The sequence below is a fragment of the Pinus tabuliformis genome, chromosome 6, assembly GCF_031772625.1.
Source record: "Pinus tabuliformis cultivar Carrire ecotype Pingquan chromosome 6, CPIR1, whole genome shotgun sequence".
NCBI lineage: Eukaryota > Viridiplantae > Streptophyta > Pinopsida > Pinales > Pinaceae > Pinus > Pinus tabuliformis.
Window position 1 is genome coordinate 1,758,889,863 of NC_142292.1, and position 25,754 is coordinate 1,758,915,616.

The 25,754-nt window shown below is 41.5% G+C and overlaps 2 pseudogenes; both read left to right on the forward strand.

Annotated features, from left to right (window-relative positions):
* The first annotated feature begins 7,238 nt into the window (after positions 1-7,238).
* Positions 7,239-8,381, forward strand: LOC149265967 (putative aldo-keto reductase 1 pseudogene; annotated as a pseudogene).
* A 3,219-nt stretch (positions 8,382-11,600) lies between these two features.
* LOC149265968 (putative aldo-keto reductase 1 pseudogene) lies at positions 11,601-12,672 on the forward strand (annotated as a pseudogene).
* The last annotated feature ends 13,082 nt before the right edge of the window (positions 12,673-25,754 follow it).

Here is a 25,754-nt window from a genome sequence, read left to right on the forward strand (position 1 = left end):
CTCACTTATTTTTCCAGGTTGGCCCACGTACTCATAAAGTATAATTGGTCATGTATTAGAGACTAACCCTAGCCTTAGGGTTTGGCCTTTCGAATTTTGGTCATGACTATGAAGATGAAATCAATTTCTTGTTATTTTTATCAAGATGTGTCACACATATATATTTTAATATGGCCATGACCCAATTCAGTTGTCTGGATGGAAACTGTTTCAGCTCCAAATTTTTACTTTCTTTAAGAATATAAAATATGTATTTTGTTCCTTTTGGTTTATTTCGTTACCCTTTTATAAAGAAACAGAAAGGGTCTTATAATTACATAGAGTTTTATCACGCCTCGAAAGGGATGACATATGTCTTCGAGTTATTATTATTGCAATTTAAATTATAACTATTATCAGTTTTCTATGTATTTCAACTTTTCATTTTAGCATTTTTCTACTTCTACTTTTACTGTGCATAATAGCTCATGTTTATTTCAATTTGGTTTCCATTTGCATATGCCAATTTTGAAACATTTTGAAATTCTTACAGTAATACTTTCAAATTTATTGATGTACTCTTACATTTTCAATCTAAATTCTTTCACTAAGATCTTTGTCTGTTCTTAAACTTCAAAAAGAAAACTTGAAATATAAACTTCTTTTTGGTTTTTCACATGGTCATACAAAAGAAACAATTTAAATCAGCATATGCACTTATGTGAGTGATATAGATTAAGTTTGCCACAATGGAGTAAAGACACTCCTCCCAACCAATGAAACTAGTTTTTCCCTCAATCAAATCCCCCCCGCGATCCAATTTCACATCCCAGACAACTGTCATAACAGTGGCCAACTTGGCCCAACATAGGATTTCCTTTACGACAATGTCCTGTAGAGGAGAACTTAGCTTCAGAGCTAGTTCTTATGGGGCCTCCTCCAACAAGGTTGCTTCAAGATTTTCCCCTCTCACCTTCTATCAACCTTATTTTTCCTTTCTGAGATAAACTAGGAGAGGAAATCCTAGTAGGAAACTACCTTTGCCCATAGCCTTCCTTGGGCCTTTAATAACTCTCTGTAATTATCGGGGATGTGAAATCCTCTTTAGTATATTTTTCAATATAATTTCACGTGGCTAAATTATTATTATTTTTTGACATTAAAACAAAAGATTGTTTATGCACATCTAGTGTTCCTATTGAACTTTCAACATGGGTCCCACAATTTGTAAAATTAAGTCTAATAGCATAGTAAAATAAATATTTTCAAATTACTCGAAATGTTACTCTCTCTCTCTCTCTCTCTGTATATATATATATATATATATATATATATATATATATATATATATATATATATATATATATATATATATATATATATATATATAGATATATATATATATATATATATAACATCTTCCTCATACAAAAGATTGTTTATACCTTTAACATGGGTCCCACAATTTGTAAAAATAAGTCTAATAGCATAGTAAAAGAAATATTTACAGATTACTGGAAGTGTTACTCTTTTTCTATATATATATAATATCTTCCTCATTCTAGGCTATAAAATAACACACAGTAAAATATTCTTTAAAAAAAACAAATAGTAATTATTATAATTAAAAAACAAAAAATATACATATTAAAATGTAAGTATTTACATTTAGATTATAAAAAAAACCCTTATCCATAATTAAATTAGATATATCCAATAAAAAACCATGATTAAAAAATTTAAAATAAATTTTATCATAAATAACATTAAAGATAAAACTATGGGGAAGAAAAACGAAAAGTCAATTGTTAAAAATTGTTATATGTATATTCACTTTTCTCTTATCATCCATAGTCCCATTGAGTATATATTTAACACACCCCGAATAAAAAAATAGTTCACCTTATTAATTAATAATTTAAATTTATTTTATCATTAATAAACAAAATTTCAAGCCTCTCATTTTGACATGGTATCGGAGCTTCAGGGCTAAGGAAACCTGTACCTCAGTGGAGAGAGGTCGACGCCACTGAGGTGAAATCAGCACAGATTTTGGCGAGAAAATCGTGCCGATTTCACTACTAGACTTGCGCGATTTTTTTATTTTCAGATCAGCGCAAGTGCTTGGAGGAAAATCGCGCCGATCTTGTGTGAGGAGAAGAGACTGCGTTTTTCTATATTTGTATGCATTTTCTATGTGTTTTTTTGTGTGGTAGGCTGTTGTCTGAGGAGGCCACGTTGGATCCATGGAGGTGTGTGTTAGATTATTAGGGCCTAACCCAGGTTTAGAGGTGATTTAGCCAAAAAATCCCGATACTACTGGCCCTTTCAACAACAGTTCGCGGAGCGCGGACTGAGGTCTCACCCGAAGTAGTATGGGAGGGTGCTAGAACTAGGTTTATGCACCCTAGAGATGTCTGATGAGTTCAAGTGGTCCGCAGTTAGACCCTACGCGCATGTCATTACACGCATTGTCCCGTATCTCGCAGCCAAATCTTTTTCCTTCGTGCAGCCCTACTCGGGCGCTGTGTGTTGTTGTTACCCAAGTCCTTAATAGTATTCTACTGTTAGTTGATTAACTTAGCTTATTTGTATCTGTTAAGTCACATTTAGCAATAAATCACTCATACATGCGTGCGCAATAAACAAACAATATATTTGCAATTTACATCAACCATGCATTAATCTAAGAAAAGATACACGAATTAGTAGCAAAACCTTTATTTATTAATCTCTTATTTGGTTATAGACTCAAATCCACCCTGCGCACTTAGTTGTAGGGGTCCACGCACTTAGCTGTGGACTACTAGGCCTCTGCGCACTCAGCTGCAGAGCCTTCTCCTACTCTACGATCCAAGACACACTTAGCCCCTTAGACTCTATCTTCTTACTTCTCTCTTCCTTCATTATCTTTTACACTTAGAGCCTTGCTCTATTTATACAATCCCATGGTACGCGGACCATGGGTAGGCTAACATTACATCCAAAACTAGGGCGGACAACCCTATGACTCTAACATACTTCCGCACCCGCAATTCGTGGGGCTTTACAACATCATTCGGTCAAAACATGGGCTTTGAGCCCCAAAACATGCCTCGGGGGGATTCCATGCCCAACAGGCCCCCAACACAAACATCGTGACTCACCCTCGAGTCACTTTGTCAGTGCGGCGATCTTGGCATGGAGTTCCTCCAACTATCCTCGAACTATGTTGATGTCGGCAACGCACTGAGCCGTTGCTTGTTGAATCTGTTGCAACCTTTATTCTAAGACCTCCATGTCTGGGGTGCTTCTCTGCATTAACATGTGCATCCCATATATTTGTACGAGCTTTCCTTCGATGTTTGTCGTGATAGTGAAAGCCTCGTCGATCCACAGCCAGACATGCACTTTGAGAACTGCCTCCTTATATCGCGCTGCATCCACCTACTCCTTGAGTGCCTTAGCTTGCTGCATTCGGGTGAGCTGCTGGGTAAGGACTATTGTCTGCGTGGTTCCTCGAACATTGTCATATTGTTGCTGGAGTTCTTGCGCCTCTGTCTCCAGGCGCAAGGTGTTTAGATCCTCCTGTAGAGTTGTGAGGACCTCAAGTGCTTGCTCCAACAAAGTGGTACAGTTCTCAACGAGCAAAAGAGAGTTGTGAAGACCTCAAGTGCTTGCTAAGAACTTGGATTGCGTGGCTCTCCCTAACGTGCAGCTTTGCCGTTATCCTATCCTATAGTAGATACAGTGTCTCACGTGGAAGGGTAGCCAAATTAACGCCAAGGCCTTTCGTCATGTTAACTGAAAATCTATGGATCTCATTCGCTACGACTAGGGCCCCTTCCGGCAACACTATTGTGTTTTCCATCTGTGTGTGTAGCATCTGCTCTACTGCGAGGTGGGTCGAAAGGGTACCCACCTGAGGGGGGCACACCTGTGACTCCTACAGCTGCGCTCTGAGGGCCCCCAACATAGTCTAGTGCTCCTGCATAAAATTTTGAAGAGCCTTTTTTGTGACATCGCAAACTGTTTCGCCGGTGTCATGCAGATCACCTTCAATTAAGGTGATCGGGTCAATGACCAATTTCGAGGCCTTGACCTTCTTCCTCAGTCCTACTCGTTTTTCCGTGTGCAGGTGCTTCAGCTGTGTGGACACGGTCCCTAGGTACTCACTCCCTTCTACTGTTTCTGCTTCCTCTACCTCCTGCCCCTGCGAGGATGTTGCTTGGCCCTCGTCTGCCTTTGCGGTTACTGCCTCTGCCGCCTACTGCTACTTCTGCTTAGCGGCTTTCTATGCCGCTTTGCATGCTGCCCTTACCTTAGCTACTGTTGTTTCCTTCCACCTTTTCTTAACCAATTGTGTGATGCGCAGCTTGGCATCATCCTTCTTCTTCTGCTTTGCTGCCTTCTCAAGTTCTGCAAGATCTGGGGCACGCCATTTTGAAGGTCATGCCTCCAAGATAGTGAAAATGGCATCGTCAGTGGCTATAAAAGGGAGCTTCGTACACTGCTTCATTGTATCCTTGCACACCCTGATGTATACATTATGCATGTCGGCTTTGAATTCTGTAAAACTTTACAGAGTATTGTACACCATGGGTGACATGCATGACCTCCGATTGATCCACATTTGGATGTTCATCTCCATGAGCACCCAGAAGAACTTGTTGTCGCATATTCTTTTCGCATCCTTCATGGCCCAGAGTGAAGCGTACTTCACAACCTCTGGTAAATCTCTGTCAATTGGGGGGAATTGACTGTCCTCCGGCAGTTCCCCTGCTACGAGCACTATGGATAGCAACAACCACACATAGTGGAAGGTTTTACCCTGCTCTTGGGCTTCGCGATCATTCTTCAAAAATTCTATGTAGAGGAATTCAGCCCAGTTAAACTAGACCCCCTCCATGCACTACTCGGCCAGTGCGATCACCGGTGCAGGTACCTCGTCTCCACGGCACTTTCGCATGACTTTGCCAGCCAGGATTTGGGTAGCTATGTGTATCGCTTTGTCCTTTATGTTGGAGATAGCGTAGCCCCTCTTCTTCTTCTCCAGCTTGTATTTTGTCTTCATGGCCTCTGCGAGGGGCAAATCATTACCCTTCCCTTCTGATATGGTCACGGGGTCCTTTCCTCTGTATGGTAGCCGGGAAATTCAATGGATTAGGCCTGCCATGATGGCGATAGGCTCCTCTAGCCATAGATACCCATCATGCACCAGGTAGAGCAGTTTCCTGATGATGAAAATGGCTATTGGGGCACGGTGGAAATGTGGCACCCATAGTAGGTTCAGTAGCCCAGCCTTTTCCACTTCGTGCAGCCACTTCCGCGGCTCTAACATTGTCACCACCCCCGCGCTATTCTGCTTCATGAGATTCCCAGTCTCCAGGTGAGGGAACTTCTCGCAGTTAGCGAGGTCCCAATCTTCAAACTTCATGGTTAGCACACAGCCCAGGTGCATGCCTTCAAACACAATGTTGTCTGGGAGGAGGGGGGTCTGGAGTGAACCCTTGGTTTCATCTAGGTCTTTGGTCACTTTGGCCTTCCCTTTTTGCGGAGGGACATATGCAGGAAGTTTTGTTGCAGAGCATGTAGGTTGAATATCCTCCTCCATGCCTTCATCTTCTTCCTCTGCGATGATCAGGGCTTGCAAATCTTCTTCTTCCTCATCTATTTCTATCATGATAGCTTTCCCCTTCTCTACCATCGATAGTTTGGTACGCAGTGGGTTCCTCGAGGACACGCGTACTGGAGCCATTGCTTGTTTATCCTTCTTGGGTCTTGGCGTACACGGTGATGTGGGAATCTCTGCCACCTTGGCACCTTCTGGAACATCCTCCACCATTGGGGTCTGCACGGCCTCGACGGCAGTTACCTCTTCAATTCCCAAACCATCCTTAGTTGTTTTCATCATATCCAAGTTTTATTCTGTCACTCACAAACTCAGGGGCTCAATTATCACTTGGCTCTCTGTAACACGGAATAAGTCGATCTTGCAGACAAGATAGACCTTCCTAGAATATAAAGAAGACCTAATGACAAGCAAACCAACCAGACATTATCTTTCTCTAAATATGCTTTTATAAACAATGGCAAACAAGTGTTTTTAGGGCCTACCTTAGGTTCAAAGCAAGTTTGTGGATGCCCTCGCTCCTTTGATCCAAATGAGCTCCTTTGTCGCGAATCTGCAAACACAAACAAGGCAAACAAATTAAATAGCACCTTAAAAGCCAATATCATAAAACATATTTAACATGAAAGTTAAGGAGTCTGTTAGACTCCGTCTTGTCAGTCAATTGATTCTTCTTCAAAACCCTGTTTTGAAGAAGAAATTATGAAGTTTGTTTGATGATGTGGTTTGGGATGGATTTGAGGAGAGTGATGACCATATTGTGCCTGCTCCTGAAGACGCACAAGAAGGTACTTGGATGGTGAAAGGTGATTATAGGAAAAAGTCTCTCAATGTTCTATATAAAAGTACAGAACAAAAGCCTGTAGGGAATAAAAATGCTTTGCAGCCCGCTGGAGTATGGCTGGGCCAACATTGGTAACTTTGAAGATGTTGACAGACTTCTTAGAAACTGTGAATCGACAATGGGACATGCAATGAATAGCAGCATGGATGATTTACTATGGGTCTCATCTTCCTCTGCTTGTGTTGATAATAGCCCTCAGGGGACTGTTCAACAGGGAATGGCCTCGTCAAGCCCAGATTCAAGAGCACTTAAAGGTAAGTCATAGCAAGATGAACTAGAGATGGAATTTATGCCTTGTGATAATCCTCCTATACTGGCCTCATGTGAGGAAGGTGATTCAAAGATCATTGACTGTAAGAAGGACGATAGTATCTCAAATGTAGACAAGCCTTTTGAACAACAGTCTTCTGGGCACATCGAATGATCACAACAGCATGCACTAAATGAGAACAAATGCTCATTGGAAGAACAACGATTGGAGAATAGTGGGAGGACAGAAGGAACATCAAAGTCTCAAATGGAAGACACTCGTTTCAAGCAATTGGACAAGGTTAATTCATACAGAAAGCAGACAAATCACAAGCAACTTGAAGGCAAGCACAAGAAACATCTCTCTGATAGGAAACCTACAGAGAATATGCCACCTGTCATCTCTTATTCAACAGGTTTTCAAGGGACCAATCTACTCTTTTCACTGACTGCCTTGTATCAAATGCTGAGCCAAATCTGTGGACACTCCAGTTAGATAAGCAAGACGTGCATTTATCAAAACAGAACAGGTCAGAAACTATATAGAAGGAAGTTTGGAAGCACTGCAAGGGTATCTATGACTGTACGAGTTCATATATTTCTTCAGGCAGAATCGACCCAAGCTTTTAGAAATGGCGTCCATCCCACGCATTAAACTCGGTACCCAAGGATTCGAGGTTTCCAAACTTGGCTTAGGATGTATGGGGCTTTCATTTGCCTATGGCACCCCTGTTGCCGAGGAAGATGGAATTTCTTTGATTCATCATGCTTTCAACAGAGGCATCACTTTTTTTGACACTGCAGATATGTATGGGCCTTTCACAAATGAAGTCCTAGTTGGCAAGGCTTTGAAAGGTTTGCCCCGTGAGAAAGTTCAGCTGGCCACTAAGTTTGGCAATGTTATAATAGAAGGTGTTTTTCGTGTTAAAGGCTCAGCAGAGTATGTACGCAAAGCTTGTGAAGACAGCCTGAAGCGCCTTGATGTGGATTATATTGATATTTACTACCAACACCGTGTGGATACTACAGTTCCAATAGAAGAAACTGTGGGAGAACTCAAGAAGCTTGTGCAAGAAGGAAAAGTCAAATATATTGGGCTCTCTGAAGCTAGTGTGGACACCATTAGACGAGCTAATGCTGTACATCCCATTACAGCTGTTCAATTAGAATGGTCTTTGTGGACCCGTGATGTGGAGGATGATATCATTCCTACTTGCAGGGATTTGGGAATAGGCATTGTACCTTATAGTCCTCTTGGATGTGGATTTTTTGCTGGAAAAGCAGTTGTTGAAAACTTACATGAGGGTGACAGTAGACTGGTTTGGCAACCTCGGTTTCACGGAGAGAATTTCGAGAAGAATAAAGTATTATTTGAACGAGTTTCTGCTCTAGCTAAGAAGCATGGGTACGCGCTCGCGCAATTGGCCCTCGCATGGGTGCTTCATCAAGGAAGTGACGTTGCTCCTATTCCAGGAACAAGTAAAGTAAAAAATTTGGATGAAAATATTGCATCTTTATGGGTTAGCTTGTCACAGCAAGAACTGAATGAGATTGCTGCAGCTGTTCCAGAACATGAGGTTGCAGGATTGAGATATCCTGAGAGTATGTATAAAACGACTTGGAAATTCGCCAACACACCCCAACCAAAGTAGAATTGATCACTTGCAAGCAAATATTCTATGCTTGGCTGATGTACCCTTTTCCCTAAGAGCTTGGAATTTGCAGGTCTTACTAGCTCTATTTATCACCAGGAATTCAGTAGTAAATTGATAAATATGAAGCCGGAAATCGAACTTGTGTTGTGAAAGCCATTTTCCAGAGTGATATGCGATGTGAAGGCCCCGTGTAACATCATCCAGACCAAGAAAGACGTAACGGTTCCATTGAGAATACCATATTACATGCAGTGCAGCCTTGGAGGAGAGAAGAATTTGACACCTGGCTCTTCACTTCAGCCAAAAATAAACAAAGATATCTGTCACCAGAAGGATAGGATTCGTATTCTTATCTATAACCTCAGTTAGTCATACAATGGGGTCTGCGCTCCAATTTTTAGTCTTTTTGGTTAGTCATTAGAGAATTTCGAGGAGAAAGTTGTTCTTTGTTCTATTTATGTAACTTCAGGTGAAACAACGCCCAGGTTTTTTGGGTTGATCTGTTTTCTCCTACAACAGTCTTATTTAATGTATTAAAAAACATTTGTAAAAAGGAGGGGGAAGAGAGTTCTGAGAGCTGGTGGAGAAAAACAGAGCTTTTATTGTACAGTCTTTGACAGAAATTTTAATGAAAAATACAGCTCTGACCCCTGAGATTCCTGTGGTATGACAATTTAGCATAAGTTTTCCTTCTGTTTCATATGTAACCTGTTATGTTTTCATTTCATTTCATGATCATTTCCAATTGAGCAAATGAAGTGTTTAGGTAGAATTCATAATATTTTATGCTCTGCCTATAAGTTTGTTCATATTTAATGTTTTCTTCTGTTTGACAAGGATTCATCCTCTATGCCCTTGTCAGCTCCTCAGCAGTCTTGCCATTCCATTTAATCTCAATTTGATGTTAAATTTCTTGCCTACCTTGCCTCAGGAGATAATCTGTGTTTTTGATTATATTTCTCTATTCAATCTATTTCTTTGCCCCATGCAGCCCAGAAAACCCCATACTCCATTAAAACCCCTTTTTCTATCAATTTACTAGCCTAAAATCAGTTTCTTTTAAAGTCATCTCAGCCCCTTTTAGAAAACTTTTTTCTGAGATAGACCGGAGAGAGCCCTCTCCTGTCCTCGTAGGGCTAGCTACGAGGCTAAGTGGTTTGATGTTACCTTGAGTTTCGCCTTCTTCAGCCTGAGGCAAATTCGAGCGCTAACATATTGGCGACCATACTGGGGAGAACATTCGACTTGTTGATTGTCTTGTCCCAGTACATGAAATCAAATTGCAGATCTGATGCTGATGGTGGACAGCAGTCAGACACATATGCAGGCTGAACCATTCACCTGGCGACTCCAAATCGATCCAGACAGTCCAGTGCATGCTGATCCGTTCATGCAATGGTGGGGTATGTGGCAAACCCTGCACTTTGTGAAGCTCTAAACGAAGTTAGAGAGTGGTTAGTGGATATTGAAATTAATGAAGAATTTTTCAGTGCCTTCTTTCAATGTTTGAAATCTCCGAAGTTTCATCTTGAAACTAAAACTGGTGCCTGTGAGTTAATTGTTGAAAAACTTGAAAAGGAGATTCAATGTTTAGATGAGCAGATCCAGTCATATGATTTCCAAGACCCTAAAAAGTTCTTGGAAATCCTTCCTCCTTCGCAACAAGAAATCATAGACTTGCCTACAGATGTTTACATTGACAATGTGCAGCTGGAAGTATGTATTGCAGAGTTGGGGCAGCCAACAGAGTCCGGCTTCCGCGATCCAATGGCAACATACATGGAAATGTTTTTCAGTTTGATTGATAGATCAGGCTGTCTTTTACGTGACCAGGCTCATTACGTGCATGAAGGGTTGCCAGCAATTACATCTGTGTCCTGGCAGAAGCATTCTCGAGCGGCATCATTCTCAGGTTTACTTGAATGGTTAATCTGGCATTTTAGTATTACCTGATCTATTGTTTGTACAGCAGATTAGGGTAGATGTTGTAAATAAATAAGCAGCCAAAAGGCAGCATTTTGTTCCAGTTTCAATCAATTCAGTTGTGTTAGTTTGAAGTTTTCCGAGTCAGTGTTTCAATCAATTCAGTCAGTTTTCAGTTAATAAGTTGAGTATTCAGTTGTGTCGATTTGTTGGAATGATGACTCCATTGCCCAATGGACGGAGGCACTGTCTGCTCTCCCAAAGCTCTGCGGTTCTTGGCACCTCCAAAAAGCGGCAGCTGCCATCCCTAGTGGAGCCGATGTTAGACTCCGTCTTGTCAGTCAATTGATTCTTCTTCAAAACCCTGTTTTGAAGAAGAAATTATCAAGTTTGTTTGATGATGTGGTTTGGGATGGATTTGAGGAGAGTGATGACCATATTGTGCCTGCTCCTGAAGATGCACAAGAAGGTACTTGGATGGTGAAAGGTGATTATAGGAAAAAGTCTCTCAATGTTCTATCTAAAAGTACAGAACAAAAGCCTGTAGGGAATAAAAATGCTTTGCAGCCCGCTGGAGTATGGTTGGGCCAACATTGGTAACTTTGAAGATGTTGACAGACTTCTTAGAAACTGTGAATCAACAATGGGACATGCAATGAATAGCAGCATGGATGATTTACTATGGGTCTCATCTTCCTCTGCTTGTGTTGATAATAGCCCTCAGGGGACTGTTCAACAGGGAATGGCCTCGTCAAGCCTAGATTCAAGAGCACTTAAAGGTAAATCATAGCAAGATGAACTAGAGGTGGAATTTATGCCTTGTGATAATCCTCCTATACTGGCCTCATGTGAGGAAGGTGATTCAAAGATCATTGACTGTAAGAAGGACGATAGTATCTCAAATGTAGACAAGCCTTTTGAACAACAGTCTTCTGGGCACATCGAACGATCACAACAGCATGCACTAAATGAGAACAAATGCTCATTGGAAGAACAACGATTGGAGAATAGTGGGAGGACAGAAGGAACATCAAAGTCTCAAATGGAAGACACTCGTTTCAAGCAATTGGACAAGGCTAATTCATACAGAAAGCAGACAAATCACAAGCAACCTGAAGGCAAGCACAAGAAGCATCTCTCTGATAGGAAACCTACAGAGAATATGCCACCTGTCATCTCTTATTCAACAGGCTTTCAAGGGACCAATCTACTCTTTTCACTGCCTGCCCTGTATCAAATGCTGAGCCAAATCTGTGGACACTCCAGTTAGATAAGCAAGACTTGCATTTATCAAAACAGAACAGGTCAGAAACTGTATAGAAGGAAGTTTGGAAGCACTGCAAGGGTATCTACGACTGTACGAGTTCATATATTTCTTCAGGCAGAATCGACCCAAGCTTTTAGAAATGGCGTCCATCCCATGCATTAAACTCGGTACCCAAGGATTCGAGGTTTCCAAACTTGGCTTAGGATGTATGGGGTTTTCATTTGCCTATGGCACCCCTATTGCCGAGGAAGATGGAATTTCTTTGATTCATCATGCTTTCAACAGAGGCATCACTTTTTTTGACACTGCAGATATGTATGGGCCTTTCACAAATGAAGTCCAAGTTGGCAAGGCTTTGAAAGGTTTGCCCCGTGAGAAAGTTCAGCTGGTCACTAAGTTTGGCAATGTTGTTTTTCGTGTTAAAAGCTCAGCAGAGTATGTACGCAAAGCTTGTGAAGACAGCCTGAAGCGCCTTGATGTGGATTATATTGATCTTTACTACCAACATCGTGTGGATACTACAGTTCCAATAGAAGAAACTGTGGGAGAACTCAAGAAGCTTGTGCAAGAAGGAAAAGTCAAATATATTGGGCTCTCTGAAGCTAGTGTGGACACCATTAGACGAGCTAATGCTGTACATCCCATTACAGCTGTTCAATTAGAATGGTCTTTGTGGACCCGTGATGTGGAGGATGATATCATTCCTACTTGCAGGGATTTGGGAATAGGCATTATACCTTATAGTCCTCTTGGACGTGGATTTTTTGCTGGAAAAGCAGTTGTTGAAAACTTACATGAGGGTGATAGTAGACTGGTTCGGCAACCTCGGTTTCACGGAGAGAATTGCGAGAAGAAGTATTATTTGAACGAGTTTCTGCTCTAGCTAAGAAAGCATGGGTACACACCCGCGCAATTGGCCCTCGCATGGGTGCTTCATCAAGGAAGTGACGTTGCTCCTATTCCAGGAACAAGTAAAGTAAAAAATTTGGATGAAAATATTGCATCTTTATGGGTTAGCTTGTCACAGCAAGAACTGAATGAGATTGTTGCAGCTGTTCCAGAACATGAGGTTGTAGGATTGAGATATCCTGAGAGCATGTATAAAACGACTTGGAAATTCGCCAACACACCCCAACCAAAGTAGAATTGATCACTTGCAATCAAATATTCTATGCATGGCTGATGTACCCTTTTCCCTAAGAGCTTGGAATTTGCAGGTCTTACTAGCTCTATTTATCACCAGGAATTCAGTAGTAAATTGATAAATATGAAGCCGGAAATCGAACTTGTGTTGCGAAAGCCATTTTCCAGAGTGATATGCGATGTGAAGACCCCGTGTAACATCATCCAGACCAAGAAAGACGTAACGGTTCCATTGAGAATACCATATTACATGTAGTGCAGCCTTGGAGGAGAGAAGAATTTGACACTTGGCTCTTCACTTCAGCCAAAAATAAACAAAGATATCTGTCACCAGAAGGATAGGATTCGTATTCTTATCTATAACCTCAGTTAGTCATACAATGGGGTCTGCGCTCCAATTTTTAGTCTTTTTGGTTAGTCATTAGAGAATTTCGAGGAAAAAGTTGTTCTTTGTTCTATTTATGTAACTTCAGGTGAAACAACGCCCAGGTTTTTTGGGTTGATCTGTTTTCTCCTACAACAGTCTTATTTAATGTATTAAAAAACATTTGTAAAAAGGAGGGGGAAGAGAGTTCTGAGAGCTGGTGGAGAACAGAGAGCTTTTATTGTACAGTCTTTGACAGAGATTTTAATGAAAAATACAGCTCTGACCCCTGAGATTCCTGTGGTATGACAATTTAGCATAAGTTTTCCTTCTGTTTCATATGTAACCTGTTATGTTTTCATTTCATTTCATGATCATTTCCAATTGAACAAATGAAGTGTTTAGGTAGAATTCATAATATTTTATGCTCTGCCTATAAGTTTGTTCATATTTAATGTTTTCTTCTGTTTGACAAGGATTCATCCTCTATGCCCTTGTCAGCTCCTCAGCAGTCTTGCCATTCCATTTAATCTCAATTTGATGTTAAATTTCTTGCCTACCTTGCCTCAGGAGATAATCTGTGTTTTTGATTATATTTCTCTGTTCAAGCTGTTTCTTTGCCCCATGCAGCCCAGAAAACCCCATCATCCATTAAAACCCCTTTTTCTATCAATTTACTAGCCTAAAATCAGTTTCTTTTAAAGTCATCTCAGCCCCTTTTAGAAAACTTTTTGCTGAGATAGACCGGAGAGAGCCCTCTCCTGTCCTCGTAGGGCTAGCTACGAGGCTAAGTGGTTTGATGTTACCTTGAGTTTCGCCTTCTTCAGCCTGAGGCAAATTCGAGCGCTAACAGATTCCATGAAACAAATAACATGAGATACTTGTTGAGAAAAATGAGTTTGATTATATTAATTCAAAAGAAGAAGAACTTTACAACCTTTGCCTTGACACTGTACAAGCTCCTCCCAGGGTCCAACAAGAAGTCTCCTCTACTTTGACAAGTTTCACTCACTCCCCAATGAAGCCAAAAAGGTATGTGATCTCTCCTCTTAAGCTCAACTAGGAAGTCTTGATTTCACCAGCATTTACCCTCAAAAATGTTCAGCTTCTAACCTCCCCAGCAACCAGCCCAATGCCTGTATTTATAGTGCAATGGAGGGAGGTTACTAGGTCCTCCTTCAAAGGGATAAAGCCCTCCTTCAAAGGGATAGCTCCTCTCATCAAGGGATTAGCTCCTTCTCTTTTGGGATGCATGAACCACCTCAGAGCGAACAATCCACGTCAAAATTCCTTCTAGAAACCTCTAGAATTAACCCAAAGTGAGTTTTTTAAGATAAAACTTGCGCCTTTTAACTTTCACAGGGGTCCGCATCCACACCGTTAGGGACAGAGCGGGCAGGTCCGCAGTTTTTGTAAACAGAAGGTGCGGGACCGCAGGTGATAGTGAGAGAAAGTGCGAAACCAGATTTATATTGATTTTTAATGTCTTTTTGTCATTTCCAAAGCTTGATTTGAAGAGCTGAGGTCTGAGACTTGCTTAGGAGGACAACACAAGTGATGATAGACCCATACTGACTGCAAATAATCATGGTGACGATATTTTTGTGTAATAGATTGCCCCCTAAAGTGCGAAGTCTGTAGTAGATGAGGATTTCATTGATCATTTAGGAAGAGTGAAGTACTTTATCATTTCGAGGATCATCTTGTGGAGAGCCCGGTTGGAACCTGTAAAAACATTCAATGCAAGATATATATATGAGATCATATCATTGCTGAGGTAGGCATTCCCATACTCAGATTAAAACTGACTAGAAAAACTAACTACTGCTCTGATATAGGAATGATCTTGTAAAACATCACAAATATAGACTCAGGTGGACACAGTATTGATGCAACCATCTGTTTATGAATAGTCCATTATATAATGAATACAAAATTCCTCGCAGCCTGGATTGTGGAAACTAGATCCAGGGTCTTCATTTCTAATTCCCGAAACAGTACGATTCTATCCATGTGAATCAATGTGTTGATGTCGAACATGGTAGAAACCACTTGATTACCAGTCAATGATGTAAACTGTTAACAAGTGTGAGAGAAACCACCAGTGATGTCAATGGCTCTCAAAGTACCCAGTACAATCCATGAGATGTGAATAAATGTGTTTATGTTGAACATGTCACGGAATCCTTTGATCGAAATTCAATGATGCAAATTGTCATCAAAGGCAAGAAACCTGCCATTGAGGCATGCAGATCTCAAGGTACTGACGATTTCTAGATCATCTTTCTAGATAATGAGCTGATGTCGATAGAAAGCGATCCGTCGTAGGCAGACCCACAACACGAAATCATAGATCAAGTTGAAGAAATTTAGTTGCAAGGACTGACTCAGGGATGGTCAAGATGGATGACAGATATTTTGCAGATGAATGGCTTATTGGCAGTGACCTCTTGAACACATAACGACACGACAGATGGTTTGGTGACAATTGACCCAAAGTTAATACCCAGAAACCAGCTGAAGACTTTCAATGTGGTTTGATCAACTGTTAGGCAAAGGATTTCCCAACCCAGGTGAATAAAAGTGTCGTGTTCAAGAGTGGTTACAAAGTATGACAAACAGGCTCATTTTTCTCTCTTTTCCCCCACCATTTCTGGCAAGTACCTCTTTATTTTTGACAAGCTTGAGGAGGATAACATTTGCTTGATTATAAGCTCATCCTTCGGATGAGTCCAACTTAGTTTAAATTCGAACCCTAAGAAGGAGTGGTTCGTTCCTGTTTGTAATTGAACAGGTCCTTTACTGTGAGACTTTAACGAGTCCAGTATAGGAGAAACTCGGTGTTTTTCAATTTTAGAGAGTCTGAAAAAGCTTAAGAAGACTCCAGGGTTGACCTTTTTCGTAAATTTGTGTCTCCCAAGCCTAAAAAGTATAAAATAATACTTGAGAGTACCGCTTGATCTTTTACGACCAAGGAGTACTTTTTGTCATTAGTGCCCTTGATCTGAAAAAGTAAAAAAGCGATCAACGACACGTCGTTTTATAACCAATATCGAATTTGAAACAACAAAAATCCGGCAATATTTTCATGTTTTTACGGTCGGAAAAGAGCTGTAAGTGGACCGTCTTTTAATTCCGTTTTAACGAGTTTAAAAGAAACAATCGGCAATATTTTCATGTTTCAGGAGTCAGAAAAGAGCTTAAAGGTGACTCTAAATGTTTTTTCATCGAAAATGATAGATTTCACCTGAATAATCCGTTATCCTGCACAAAAACAAAAACATTACTCATACCTATTTGAAATGGATAAAAATGTTGCAAAAATACCTTTCCAAAGTGAAACATAAACAAATTTGCAATTTATTTACTCAAAAAACTTATAAAAAGGGCCTTCGTCAATTCATTTTTACCATTTGAGTTTGGGTGAGAAAATAGTGCTTTTGCTCAGAAAACTTCCCGTGAATATTGCGGAAAATCCAACCGTCGGAATTGAACGCCGTCTTCTCCAAGTAATCCACATCATCCTACTCTTCATTTTTAACCGTTTCAATTTTTGTTTTAGTCATTTATTTCATTTTTGGGAGGGTTTTTAGGCATAAAACCCACGCGCGGGGGCCTGCAGATTTACCACTGCTGGCCTGCGGACCCCGACTTTTTCTCCATTGGTAAAAAGCTCGGGGTCCACACCTTCCATGTAGACAAAGTGCGGTCCCACACACTGTGTCTAACTCGGAGGGTGCGGTCCCCGTCGCAAGGGTTTTTAACCAAAAAATTCTCAAAAATGGACCAATCAAAATAATTTCTAGCAATTTAATTTATCCTTATGCTTGATGCTGAGAGTACATCATGCTAGATTGGCGTGAACGAGAGCATGAGGACGTGGATGCTACCACATGGAATCATCAGCCTTCACTTGATGCTTTGAGGGCGTGCGGCTTGTACGAATTCTGGGCCATTCCTGGCATGAGGGCTCAGGTGGATTTCTTACAGTGGTTGGTTGACAGATGGAGCATACAGGACCAGTGCTTCGTCATTGGCGACCACCAGCTCGAAATCGAGCTGGCAGACATATATTTATTGACTGGTTTGCCTAAGAGAGGTGAAGACTTGACTCTGTTTGGGGCTAGGGCAGGTGGCCAGTCTGTCGATAGCCTCAGGCTAGAGTACTGCAACAACCAGGCTAGAGACAAAGGGATAGACATAAAGACCATATCCTGTCCTGAACTCATGGTGATTGCATTTACTGTCACCAGAATTTGCAGGGCTGCCGCATTACATATTGCCACCGGATCCCAGATGCGTATGGCAGTTGATTGCTTCCGAGGCACCATCTTCAACTAGTGCGATGCCATGTTGGCCAATGTGAAAGGCCAACTGACCAAGGACAAGAACAGACGACTAAAGACCTTTGGTTGTGGGGCTTTGGTTGTGAGTTTTTGCCTGGAGAGGGTTCCTATGCTGATTCTTCAGCACCTTACTATTGGAGCTGGGTTTCCTCGAGAGCCCAAACTGATGCGATGGGTCGTAGTTATGGCCCGTCACCCGGATGAGAGGACAGAGGTTGCTTGATTCAAACCTGAGTATTTCCAATGGCTGGAAAACCAGGTCTTTTCTATTCAGGACTTCCCTTACGCTGGGATAGATTTTTGTGGTGACCCAGACATGGTTCTTCCACCAGGAGAGCAGTGGGATGATTCAGGTAAAATCATTTTCAACATTTTTCCTATTTAAAATTTTTTTTATTATTTTTCCATCGTCTCAAAACTGATAGCAAAAGTTTCAAATGCAGATGTGGGTCCACAGCGACCAGCCGCTCTCTGGCCTTACGAGAGGAAGCAACTAGTTGCACCCGCGCCAGCCCCACAGGACGAATCACCAGAGGTTTTGGCCGAGTTGGAGGGTCATCTCGTGCACTTGACAGGAGATATTCCGGAGACCACTATAGATGACATTCCTCGTCGACTTCAACGCTATGTGATTGGGGTCCCGTGACCTTTTAGGAGGTTCCTTTGCAAGGTTGCGCGTGCAGTGGTTTCTTATAGAGATCATCACCAGTGATAGCATGATCGCCTTTTGTGGGCACATGTGATATTTCTGTTTTTTGTACTTATCATTTTTGCCGATCATAAGGTGTTTTTCAACCTATGATCGAGGACGATGTATTTTTTGACACACTCCTATATATATATCATTATTATCGGCTTATCTTGTAAATCATGTTATGGAATGGTTTTAAATTTACATGTATGATTATTGCAAATGTCTATTTAACATTCGAGAAGCAATTGCATCTGCTAATGTATTTAAAGATCTTGGAATATGCTGATATTCAATATAATCAAATTCACGTTCCAAGAGACGCACTCTCAAAAATAATCTTAATAACACTGGATTTCTAATGGCATACACTCTATTAATCTGTAATACAACGAGTTCAGAATCTAACCTCACTATCAAACTCTGAATCCCAAATGAAATAGATTCAGATAATAACTCAATCACTGCACTATATTCGGCAATGTTGTTCGTTGTTTGACCGAGGTTACCCCATGCATAGATACTAACTCGCTAGAGGGTGAATAGATAACCCAAACTGCAGAAGAGATGTTCCGTGTATTACGACAAGCACCATCAGCAAAACCAATGTATGTTTGGAGAGGCATCGACATCTGCAATATGAAGAGTAAAACCGAGATAAGCAGGAATAATGATGAAAAAACACTCTCTAAGAACACACTGTTTAAACTAAAACACACCAGCTAGAAAGAAAAACTATCCTAACTAAAAATCTCCATACCCATCCTTTAAGCATAATACCTCTTCAAGTAAAGACCATTTTTGGGTTTACCCAAAGAGTCCCCGTCAAAGTCTACCAATTCATAGGCCCCTTTGGCTATCTTTCGCTTGAAAACATAGGGACCATGCCACATAGGAACGAATTTTCCAGCGCCTAATTTATCATTAGCTTGATCGTAAACTAAGACTAGATCTCCTTCCGAAAAATTTCGAGGGGTCACATTTCGATCATACTGAGCTTTCATGCGTTTTGCGTGAGTCTCGATCGCCAATGCAGCATCACGTTGATTCTCATCTAATTGAGCCAAGTATAACAAACGCTTTTCCTCTTCGGAAGTGGCTGGAAGTAACTCGATGGCCATTTGCAGTGACGAGATTTCGCATTCAATGGGTAACACAACTTCCAAACCATAGACTAGTTGGAAAGGAGTGAACCCTGTTGATGTTTTTACTGAAGTTCGGTATGCCCAAAGCGCTGAAAATAGCATGTTGTGCCAATTCGACCGATGAATCCCAATGATTCGTTGGATCATGATAACTAAAACTTTGTTGATGGATTCAACCAGACCATTCGCTTGTGGATAATAAGGGGTTGAACTATCGTGACGTAAACCAAGCTGGCCTGTAAGTTCGGTCATCATAACGTTTTGAAAATGGTGCCCATGATCAGTGATTATTTCTTGTGGGACACCAAACCTAGCAATTATATGATTGAACACGAAAATTGCAGTTGTCTTGCCGTCTGCCTCAAATGTAGGCATCACCTCAGCCCACTTGGTAAAATAATCTACCGCAAGGATGATATACGCATCCCCCCCGCCCGAGTGAGGGTTACATGTAATAAAATCGATACCCCATTTGGCAAAAGGACCAACGACAATTATAGGGTGGAGAGGAGCAGGTGGAGCGAGCATCTTTCGATCAAAAATTTGGCAGTTATGGCATTTTCGGACCGCTGTAATACAATCTTTAAATAAAGACGGCCAGAAGTAGCCAGCGCGCAATATCTTTTGGGCTGTGGCAAACCCAGACATATGACTGCCACACGCTCCAGAGTGACATACATTTAGAACCCTTTCAGCTTCCTCGTGAGTTAAGCAACATCGAAAAACAGAGTCCGCCCCACGGCGATAAAGAGTATCTCCAATAATCCTGAATTGTTGGGATTGGAATCGAATTTTTTCGACGTTCTAACCTTGAAATTTCTGGCCGAAAGGATTGGGTCTGGAGATAAACGATGATATCCCCATACCATGGATCTAAAGTGCTGATTAGAAACAAGGATTCATCCACAATGGGCTCCTCCGCCATAGTTTTCGTGTCAGCACGCGGGAAGTCACACATTAACTCTGCAAAAACTAAAGATTTCTTAGACTTAGACTTCTCAAATTCCAAGTCGAACTCCTGCAGGATAAAAATCCATTTAGAGTACTTGCCCCCTAGCAATTGCTTGGTCAAAATGTAGATCATAGGGTTGCAATCCGAAATTACTGTAGTTTTACGTAGTAAAATGTAGTGACGAAAACGTTGGACAGCTTGAACAGCTGCCAATGCCAATTTCTCCACATGTGAGTATTTTAGCTCAGTTGGATTTAAAGTTTGACTAAGGTAATATATCACATGTTCAGTTCTGAATTCATCTTCCTGAACTAAGACCATTCCAATGGTGGAATGAGAGGCGGCGAGATACAAGAAGTAACCCTGGTTGTAGTTGGGAGGATGCAATAACGGTGGATGGCTCAACGCGTGTTTGAGTGCATCAAAAGATTTCTAAGCTATCTCATCCCAATAGAATGGAGTATTCTGCTTCAACAACCGGGTAAAACCCTTTGTAACCATGGCGTAGTTAGGAATGAATCGTCGTAAAAAGTTTGCTTTCCCTTGCAAACTTTGGAGTTGGCGAAGACTCGAAGGAGGAGGCAATTTGATGATAGCTTCGACCTTTGAGGGATCGACGCGAATGCCGACTTTTGAAACTACAAATCCCAGCAATCGACCCATTTCTATACAGAAGACACATTTGTGTGGGTTCAACCGAATCCGATAATGCATACACCTCATAAAGATTGCTCGTAAATGGACGAGGTGATCAACTCGATGTAATGAATGAGCAGGCAAGTCATCGAGATACGGTTGCACAATGTGCTTGATGTCATGAAACACATAAGACATCGCCCTTTGAAAAGTTGCTCCGGAATTCTTAAGCCCAAAAGGTAACTTGCAATAAGCAAATGTCCCCCATGGACAAATGAAAGTCGTTTTTGGTTGAGCGACAGGTAGAATATTGATTTGATTGTATCCGGAAAAACTGTCCATGAAGGAGAATATTTCGCTGCCGGCACAATCATCAATGATTTGATCGATATAGGGAGTTGGGTAATTGTCCTTTGGACAGATTAATGTCCCTATAGTCGATGCATATTCTTATTGTTCCCTGTTTTTTGTTAACCGGAACAATATTCAATACCCAACTCGTTAATGGGATCAGATAAATGAAACCTGATTTCAATAATTTTTCAACTTCTGCTTTAATTGCAGCAGCTTTTCTTGGGTGAATCTGACGCAAACGTTGCCGGACAGGTTTAGCATCCGGGTAAGTCTTGATCTCATGAATAACAATCGCGGGATCAATTCCTGGCATTTCCTCATAGGACCAGGCAAACACGTCACGAAATTCTTGAAATAGGGCCTTATATAGTTAAATTTTATCATCTGTACACGAGGCACCTATATGAATGTTCTCAACAATTCCGAGCTTAACCAAAATGTCAATAGGAATAGTTTGAGAGATGTTTCCCAAATTTAACTCTGAATCAGGATATTTCATTGGATTATGAGGTTCCTTGACATATTCAGTCGTAAAAATTGATGAGAAATCATTTTCAAAACGATCATTCTCGGGTAAAAACGAAGATCTGTGATGGAGATCTTCCAATGGTAAATCATCTACACATAGGATTTCACGAATTTGCTCATCAGAGTGAAAAGTTCAGAAAACGTGATTAAATCTGAGCTTGATGTGAAAAGTGATTCCTCACGGACCACATTCATGAAGTCATTTTCTGTTGAAGATGGGTCGGCAAATGACTGCACGGCTTCATAGGCAATTTCATATGGACTCAAAGGCATGGCATTACCAAATGAGTCTGTCTCAGATTCAGAAGGAATGATCCAAGGATCATCATAAATAATGGTGTCTGATGTAATCATATGAATGGTTGCAAATGAGGACGATGCGTTGATTGGAGGAAAAGGAAAAGTTCCCAGTAAACCGACATCTTTAACTAGTCCTACTCCAACATCCTTATATGGGATAGTCGTTTTACCGACATGCTGAATACTCTCAGAAGAGGCTGGGTCGGATGAAAAGTAAGCCAGCTAGTTTATTGTTACGATCTTTCCATTATGTGGAAACTTTATTACTCGAAATACCGATGAAACGATTGCTGTCATAGCGTAAGACCAACTTCGACCCAAGAGAAGGTTGTAATCTAGAGGGGCATCAACCACCTCCACATCTAGACTAACGGTTTTTCCTTCAACCCCTATAGGCAAATCCTGTAGAATGCCAAAAGGATGAAACCCACGGCCGTCAAAGGCCTTTAGAATCGTCGGGGATTGATTTAGCGAAGGAGAACCAAGCGATCTCCAACACTGTATCGACATAATACACGTTGAGGCTCCCTCATCAATTACAGTCTGATGAATAGGCCTGTTTTTTACTATCACTGGAATCTGGAAAGCCATTTGATGAGGCAAACACGGTGTACTATTTTCTAGATCGAAAATTATTAGGTTCGAGTCCTGAATGTCAACAGCTCCTATCGCCGACAAAAGTAATTTACGTTGTGCTGGACATGATTGCAGCACTTCCAAAGCCGACATTTCTGAGGGTGAAACAGCTAAATCCTCAACAATGTTATAATTCTGAGCCTCTCTCGCATGTGGATTGAAAGTGGACTTTCGAAGTATACCCTTGGCGGGTGGTTTGATTACCAAGTCTAGATTAGGTTTCTTGATCTGTAGTGGATCGGAACCGGGAGCTGAGGTTGATGGATTAGAATGAGAAGATTCTGCTTCTTTACCATCAACAGGACTTTTACTACCATAATCTTGTGATCGAGTCGCAATCCTAACATGGGACATCATCAATATGGGTTCTTCATTGGCACTCGAGGACAAACCTATCATCTTACTGTCTTGAGCTGGAAAAGGATCCTTCAAAACAGCAGGAGTTTAGGAACCTTTGACAATCTTCGCAACCTCTGCATGATGAGGGCAGTCTCTTGTAAAATGTTCATCGTCACAAATGAGACAAGGATAACGAGGTTTGCGCTTTTCATCATTGGATTCCGCCTTTTCAGGTCTCTCCTTTGAACTTTTGTCCGTTTTATTCTTCTTCTTTCCTTTCTTATTCCCACCAGATTTTGATTTGGCTGTAGATGACTCTACAACATGAATATCGGCGGAAATCTCTGCAGAAGAATCTCCTGTTTGGGAATCAGGCTAGGTTATGATAGGAGAAGAATTCTTGGAATATTTCTTCTTACTTTTAGTGTTAACCGTGCCAAACATATCATCGGCGGCATGAGATCCCGAAGGAGCTGCAGCGATTTGATTTTGCTTGGGAAGATCGGGGATTTTCTCGTGTAACGTACCTGACTGAGTATAGACCAAGTCAAGGTACTGTGCTTGAGCAATTACTTGCTCCTCAGTAACAACTCCAGCTTTAGCTATAACTTTAGTGATCTTTGGCAACAAAGATTTTACAAACCACTCGGCGAAAATCTGATCTGGAATAAATACCTTCACTAAACATCGTCGACGTCTCCACTCATGGATATGATCTGAAATGTAAGTGGATGTCGATTGCTTTAACGAAGTTAACAATTCCGTGCCATTGTCATATCGGACTGGCAACTGAAAATGAGTTAAAAACGAGGTAGCCAACTGACTAAAATTATAAAAAGTGCCTCGCGGTAACTCAATGTACCACTTGGTTGCAAGACCAATTAGAGTGCGCTGAAAAAGTCTAAGATGGATTGAATCATCTGAAATGGAGTTAGACGCACACCAGAGGTGGTAAGTCATCACATGGTTCGACGGGTCCCCTCCCGATTTACCTTCGAACTTAGGAATGTCACTGGGCAACTTATTCGGCATTGGCGGCCAAAACGGAAGATAATTAATGGGATCGTTCGTTAGGCGCGACAAGTCAGGCAAGTCCAAAGTTGCGATAAACGGTAACTGCCAATTAGGATCCCTAAAACTCTGGGTCATGAGACCAACCCCAGGAGGAGGATACCTAGGATAACTAGAAATAGGAATTGCATTTGGGATATTGTATCCTCCTGGAAAACCAGGATTAACTGGACCGTACTGGGGTTGTTGAGGTTATTGATAAGTGTACCCAGGGTACGGTTGATACTGATAGACTGGCTGCTGCACAGCAGGACTGAATTGATACTGTCCCTGGTACGGTTGATAAGTAAATTGTGGTTGACTTGTGACAACCATACTTGAACCAGGTTGTCCTACAGGCATCTAAACCGAAGTTTGAATCGTAGATCCAGACGGTGGTAAAGATGTCTGAGGAGTAGATATAGGAACAATAGAAACCGGAGCTGTCGATACTCCAGAAGTAGGTGGGGTAGATTGAACAGATGTTGCGGCAGTTGTAGCAGTCGTTTGAGGCGGAGTACGAGGTGTACTAGGCCCAGGCTGAGAAACTACCGAAGGTACAGAAGTTTGAATGTTAGACTGGACTGGTTGCTGGGATGAACCAGAAACTAAGGGTTATCCAGTTTGAGATGACAACTGTACATTTGGCTACAACACCTGTTGAGTTTGCGATGGATTCCACACTATATTTATTCCGGGGTACTGACCCATAACAGGTTGAGAATACTGAGGACCATAACCGGGTTGAGGGTAGGATTGATAATTGAAAGGTACATTTCCCGTTCCTTGAACATACGTTTGACCGGAGGGTGGTTGGAAACCTTGGTTCGAGTACTGACCTTGGGGTTGATACCCTTGAGGCATGTACTGATACTGGGGTTGACCTTGAGGTATAAATTGATACTGGGGTTGACCTTGGGGTACATATTGAGTCTGGGGTTGACCTTGAGGAACGTACTGTCCCGTAGGTATGTACTCTCCTTGAGGTTTCCCCCCAGATGCAAATTGTGTACCTTGAGGTTGCCCCCCAGGCAAGAATTGAGGCTGCCCCCCAAGCGGTAACTGGCCACCTTGAGGTTGAGGATTGGGAATAGAACCTGACATCATAAGAATGTCTTCTACACTCAACGGCTTAGTACCATTGCTTCCAGTTAATAATCCTTGCTCAATGGGTTGAGGAGATGCTCCCGAAAAAGTACCAGAAAGTGACTGATACCCAGAGGGAACAGAAGGACCGCCGTACAAAAAGGATTCAGGAAATTGAGTAAACATGGATGACTGTCCTGACATATCTACGGGAGTATAAAAACCTCTAGGTGTTGGGTGATAAGGAGCGCGAGGTGGTGAAAAACTTAACCCTGAGTTTTCTAAGAAATTAGTCAAAGAAAGATACCAAGAACGGCTCCTAGGTGGACTGTAAAAAATTGATTCACGCTCCCTTAGCTCAATAATAGGTTGATTTTCAAGGATAGGGATGCCTACTTCTTCTTCCGGAGCAAGTTCTTCAATAGCAATAAGTCCAGAAGGAAGATCTTGGGTGATTACTCTTTCTACCCTAGGTGAACCAGGACCACTAGAAGTTGGAGAAATAAACCCTGATGTCGGAGTAGTAGCAAATTCACTTTCAGGCTCGGATATTTCAGGTTCCTCACCTATATCACTAGTAGATGAAAAGCTACGAGTAACTTCGGAAACAAACACTGATTGTGGATTATAATCTGCCACTAACGGTTGAAAATCAG